This window comes from Sapajus apella, unplaced genomic scaffold (genome assembly GCF_009761245.1).
Source record: "Sapajus apella isolate SASKATOON/1434 unplaced genomic scaffold, GSC_monkey_1.0 scaffold115, whole genome shotgun sequence".
NCBI lineage: Eukaryota > Metazoa > Chordata > Mammalia > Primates > Cebidae > Sapajus > Sapajus apella.
In genome coordinates, this window is record NW_022437055.1 from 2,044,842 (window position 1) to 2,050,841 (window position 6,000).

Consider the following 6,000-nt stretch of genomic DNA (forward strand, 5'->3'; position numbering starts at 1 on the left):
TTTGGTGAAGCTCTCTGGGTGGGATTTTTTTTTCTAGAGCTCCCTTATGATTATTTAGAGATAGTGTAATACAGTGATTAAGAACCTAGAAGCCCTTGCTTGGGTAAGTCACATAACATTTTTCTATCCTCAGTTTCTTCATTGTGAAAAAAGGATCATAATTTTACCTACCTCATAATTTTATTACAAAAATAAATAAGTTATTACACATGAAGGGCTTAGAACAGTGCCTGACAAATAATAAGAACTCCAATGTTGCTTTCATTCTTTTTTGTTGTTTTTATTTATTTATTTATTTATTTATTTATTTATTTATTTATTTTGAGGTGGAGTTTTGCTCTTGTTGCCCAGGCTGGAGTGCAATGGTCTCAGCTCACTGCAATCTCTGTCTCCCGTGTTTAAGCGATTCTCCTGTCGCAGCCTCCCAAGTAGCTGGGAACAGGCGCCTGGCACCACACCCAACTAGTTTTTGTATTTTTAGTAGATATGGGGTTTCACCATGTTGGCCAGTCTGGCCTCGAACTCCTGACCTCAGGTGATCCACCCACCTCGGCCTCCCAAAGTGCTGGGATTACAGTCGTGAGCTACCACACCCAGTTGCTTTCATTCTTCATGTTCTCTAAATATTACCTGAGTCAGTTCATTATTGGATTATATGGAGATGCTAAAGGCAACTATAAGGTATAAAGGATGGTGAAATTTTTCTTCAAATGTTGATGTTTTAGTTTTCTAACTAGAGTATAAATGTAACAGAGATATAAGGTTTAATTTTATTCATATATATATATATATATAACATCTCAGGATATCAGTGAATACCAATATATCCCAGTAGAAAGGACTTGGTCCATATATGATGGAGTTGGGAGTTGTTTCTAATGAGGAGCCTTGAGGATTGTGACCTGAGTCCTAGGGTGATTCTTTTTCTAAATTCAGGTGCAGAGACAACATAAGCAGGTGAGATTTTCAATACTGTTCCAGACCTCTTCTCTGTCTTTTTCTGCATTAGGAGGAAAGCTTTACATCCATAGCTGGGAAAATCACGAACAATTTTTTAAGTGGAGGAAGTGGAGCTGTTTCATAGCTATTAGCTACAAATATTAGTACAAATAGCCATTAGCTATAAAGCATCTGGAAAGTTCCATAGGAAGGGAATCTCAAACCCAAAATACAAACATTTGCTCCCCAAGTTCATTGGAGAAGTATTGTACCAAATTAGAAACCCGAGTATAAAGGTCGAAAGACTGAAGATAGACATTCACTTAATTGTAAAAGATGGTGTCAGCTTGGGCTCAGTAGGTGAGAACAATGAAACAAAACTAATGATATGGTGCCTTGAAGGTCGGATCAGGAATGTGGGCTGCTAAACTTTGCTAATACAATCTACATTAATGAAAAGCCTAGATTACATATACATAATAATATGCCACTTTATTATTTTCAGTACATCCTGTACAAATAAAATGGCTAAGTGTTGCCAAGCAGAGGTCCCACCAGACCTGATCCTGCCTGATTTATAATTAGCACATTTATTTGTTAGTATGCAAATGAGTACTGCTATAGTACTTAGAAAAAAATGCGCTATTAAATAAGTGCAACATTCTTCCTGCAGTCTCGCTTCAACTATTCATTAGTACTACCAACCTCTTTTTTCATAGCAGGTATGAAGTAAAACAGCAAACCTGCAAAAGTATGTGAATTTACCCAATGGCTGTTTAGTGTTAGACGGGGAAGGCGGTATGAAGACATGGCAGGCCTCTGTGTAAGTAGCCATTGCATAATGGATCTCACAGTAGCATATAGAACAATTTAGATGAGGTACAAAGTGGAATAAGCAAAGACAAATTTTTCCATTTGTAAGCCCATTTCCTCTATTTGGATTTGTATAGCTATAGCAAAAACATTTTCAAGTTAAGATTCAAAGCCTAGCTCCAGCACTTACTAGCTTTGTGACTTCAGCTGAGCATGATCTTTGGTCCTAGAACACAGGTGATTCTCAACAAATATTATTTCTTGACCCCCTCCTTCACATACATGAAGACATAGTAGTATAGTAGCAATATAGCAAAGTAGTTCAGCAAGAGGGCTCTGAAATTTGACTGACTGAGCTCAGAATCCTAACTCCACTATACTGACTATATATCAATTTAATGAACTTATTCAACCTCTTTAATCCTTGATTTCCTTATCTGTAAATTGAACATCTTAGTAGTCCTACTTAACTCATAAGGTTGTGGTGAATATTTGATAAGATAGGACATGTAAAGCATTTAGAAGAATGTCTACAACATAGTTAACCTCAATAAACACTAAGTCTTAAAGTGTTAACCCTAAACTTTCTTCATTTTGGTTTATGCCCAATCAACTCCACTACAAATGATCTTGTTAAAGACACTAAACACTACCTGTATGTTACTTAATTCAGTGGATACTTTTACATTATTTTTCGGCACCATTTAATATAGATAACTACTTTTTCCTTGTTGAAATGTGAAAACAAGAAAGATTTCAGGAAGTAGTGAATTTCATACAGGATAAAATTTTGAATCAGATGCTCTAAGGGGATTGTGGAGTCTGTCTCTGGAGCATGAAAAAGTGATCAGCGGTGTATTTGGGCACTTGCATGCCCAAAGGCAGGGACTGGTTCAGATCATCTCTGGAGATTTATTTTTGCCTTTAGAGTCTGTGATTCTCCTAAATTAGTGAGTGATAGCAGCTACTATTTGTGCAGTAACAGCTAAAATGCAGGCCTGGGCATTTTACAGGTGTCCTTGCAATCCTCACAAAACTCCTGTAAAGTGGATATTCTCCACATTTCAAAATTGATTAAATAGCTTTAGAAAAGCACAGATAACAATGTCATGAAGATAGTGAGCTATAATTCTAGAATATTCTTCTTTTCATTTATTCACTCATTCTTGTATAAATCCAATCAATGTTTGTTAATCACCTACTATGTGACAGGCACTGTCTTTAGTACTGATGTACAGCACTGAACATAAAAAATAATACCCATGCCTTTATGAAACTTGTATTTTAGTAGGGGGAGAATATGACCCAAGAGTTTCTGGTTCCAAGGCCTCATTCTGTTCTATAATGTGGTATAATACACTGGTGGGCTTTTGTGTCCTGTTACCATTTTACAATGAAGTTAAAATTTTTCCGCTTTTAGACACAGCAGAACCATGAACGAAGGAAATTGAACCACTGTCTCTGAATTCTTTCTCCTGGGACTCACGGTGAGGTCTAAAGAGCAGCAGTTTATCTTCATGCTGTTTCTATGCACGTATCTGGTCACTATGGTAAGAAATTTACTTATCATCCTGGCCATTATCAGTGATGCTCACCTCCATGGCCCCATATACTTCTTCCTTGACAATCTAACTTTCACTAACATCTGCTTCACAACCACTACAGTCCCCCAAAATTTGGCAGATATTCAAAGCCGGAATCCAACCATATCCTTTAAAGGATGCCCTGCACAAATGTAGTTTTAAATGTTCCTGTTGGATCTGGACAATTTTCTGTTGACAGACATGGCGTAAGACGGATACATTGCTGTCTGTCACCCATTACACTATATGTGGTATTACTGAGTCCTAAGATCTGTGCCCTGTTGGTTGTGACTCCATGGGTGATCCCCAACCTTGTCCCAATACTGCATCTCAGCCTGCTGAGCCACTTAACTTTCTGTGATTTCACATTTCTTCTGTGACCTGGAACCCATTTTAGGGCTTGCTTGCTCAGACACCCACATAAACAAATTGATAATTATTGTCATTGTGGAAGTAATTATCTTCATTCCCTTCACCTTCATTTCTTGTCTTCTATGCCCATATTGGCAGCAATATGCTTGGAGTTTCCATCAGCCAATGGGAAGTAGAAAACATTCTCTACATGTGGTTCCCATCTCTCAGTTGTATTCCAGGTCTTCTGTGGGTTGATCATTAGAGTCTACCTTCCCTCCTCTTTTGCCTACTCAGCAGGAACGAATAATAAGGTAGCTGCTATCATGTATACAACTGTAATTGCTTGATCAACTCCTTTATCTGTAGTCTAAGTAACAAGGACATGAAAGGAGCCCTGAGTAGACCAACAGACAACGTTTTTCTGGAAATGGTGTGCCCTGCCATAGAGATTCCTGTATTAACTTTTTAGATTTGATGAGCACATAGAGGATCCAGAATCTCAGGCTACTGTGCTTCCTTGGCAGTTTCCTTCCCATCCAGTTCCTGCCCTTAATCCAGACCCAATACTCTAGATCACACTCATCTTCCCATTTAAAAAACACAAAACAAAACAAAACAAAATGCTCCTTTATTTCACAGTCTTTAACACTCACATACAGAACTTTCCCTGAATAAGCTCATGATTGCATTGAGCTTAACAATTGTTCTCTATTTTTTAGTTTCTGTCTCCTCCCTCTATCAAACCTTACCCGCTAGATTATAGATAAAGAAAGAAGGAAGGGAAGAAAAAAGGAAGGGAGGAACTGATGATGATATCTCAAAATACCTTTTAGATAATACCATGTTAAAGTTCATAACTTCCAAACTATAACTTGAATCTCACAATAGCACTTTAAAGTAAATATTATATATTATAGTGTTCCCACATGCTAGGCAAGAAAAATGATGTACCAAGAGAAGAAAAAAGTAAGGCAAGAACAGTCATGTCACTTTTCATTCTCTGAGCCCTATCAAGGCTCCCCACCAAAGTCAAAGTTCTTCAGCATTGAAGATCCTCTATCGCTTGGACCCACCTATAATTCCAGGAGTATGAACCATCACTAACTCCCACAATCCTTGGCACATCCTACATTCTAGCTACACTGGACACTTTGTCATTCTTTGAGCAGTCTATGAATTTGCTATGAATTTTTAATCTACATATTATGTCCAGTCCCTGTTCTACTCTCTCTTCCTACAGACATTCAACATTTTATTTAAGGCTCCATCTCAAGTGTTACATCCTTTGTAAATTCTTCCATAAGTCTCACATGTCTCTAGATAAAATTACCTACTTTTCTCCTCTATAGCACTTGTTATTATATCACTTAGCAAATGAATTATAATTATCATTTGTGGTGTTATCCAACATGCCTTGAGCTCTTTGGGGGAATGATGCAGAGCTGTGTTTTATTCATCTCTGTAGTCCTAGTCTGAGTATAATGCTGAGAACAGAGTGGGTGCTCAATAAGATCAATTGAATTTAAAAATTATCATTTTTCAGAATGAAAGTATTAATTTATCTTGCGCCTACTTGTTAGGTTATCCTAGATGAGTAATTAATGTCTCTGAGCTTCACTCTCCCACTGATATAATCCATGACTCAGTTATACTAGCATCTGCCTCCCAGCTCCCCCCATTGGCCATATACATAGGATACTCCAGTTAAAACTTTCTTAGGCAGGAGGCTAAGAAAGTGCCATACTGGGTAGGTACTACGAGTCCAAAATAATCAAGAGAGACGAAGAAAATTAGTTATAAAACATACAATAATAGAAGGACTTGAGGTAAATAAGGATTTCTGTATGTGTATGGAAGTCATACAAAATGAAAGTTTAGTGATGATATCAGGGCTCTTTTATGCCATATCTTTATAATATCCTAACATTTGGTCATGAAGGAAACTTTAGGCTATTCATGCACCTGGTACCACTGAGATGTGCCCCACTGAGTTAAACTGCCAGGTTTAATGAACCTGGCTCTTTGTTTGTAACATCTTTCAGGGATGGATTCATGGCTTTGTGGCTACACTGGCACCACATTAGATCTACTTAGTACTGCTCAAAGTGTAGTGTACAGATCTATTCCAATCACACAACTATTTGTTACTGGCCAATAGAGATATTAGGTATGAGATAAGTTTAGAAACTGAGACTGAGCATTTAGAAACATAGAGAAATTTCACATTCCCTGAAATTTTTATTTTATAAAAGCATTTGTCTATGAAAACTTGGAAATTAAAAAAAAAAAAAAAAAAAAAAAAAAAAAAAAA

At 37.1% G+C, this 6,000-nt stretch overlaps 1 long non-coding RNA gene across 1 annotated transcript in view; it reads left to right on the forward strand.

The window, feature by feature from the left end:
- The window catches only part of LOC116537972, a 31,556-nt gene that overhangs the window by 21,801 nt on the left and 3,755 nt on the right, over positions 1-6,000 (forward strand). Inside the window, exon 2 of the long non-coding RNA XR_004263442.1 lies at positions 3,173-3,302. This is a non-coding gene — a long non-coding RNA (uncharacterized LOC116537972). The remainder of the gene's footprint in view (positions 1-3,172; positions 3,303-6,000) is intronic.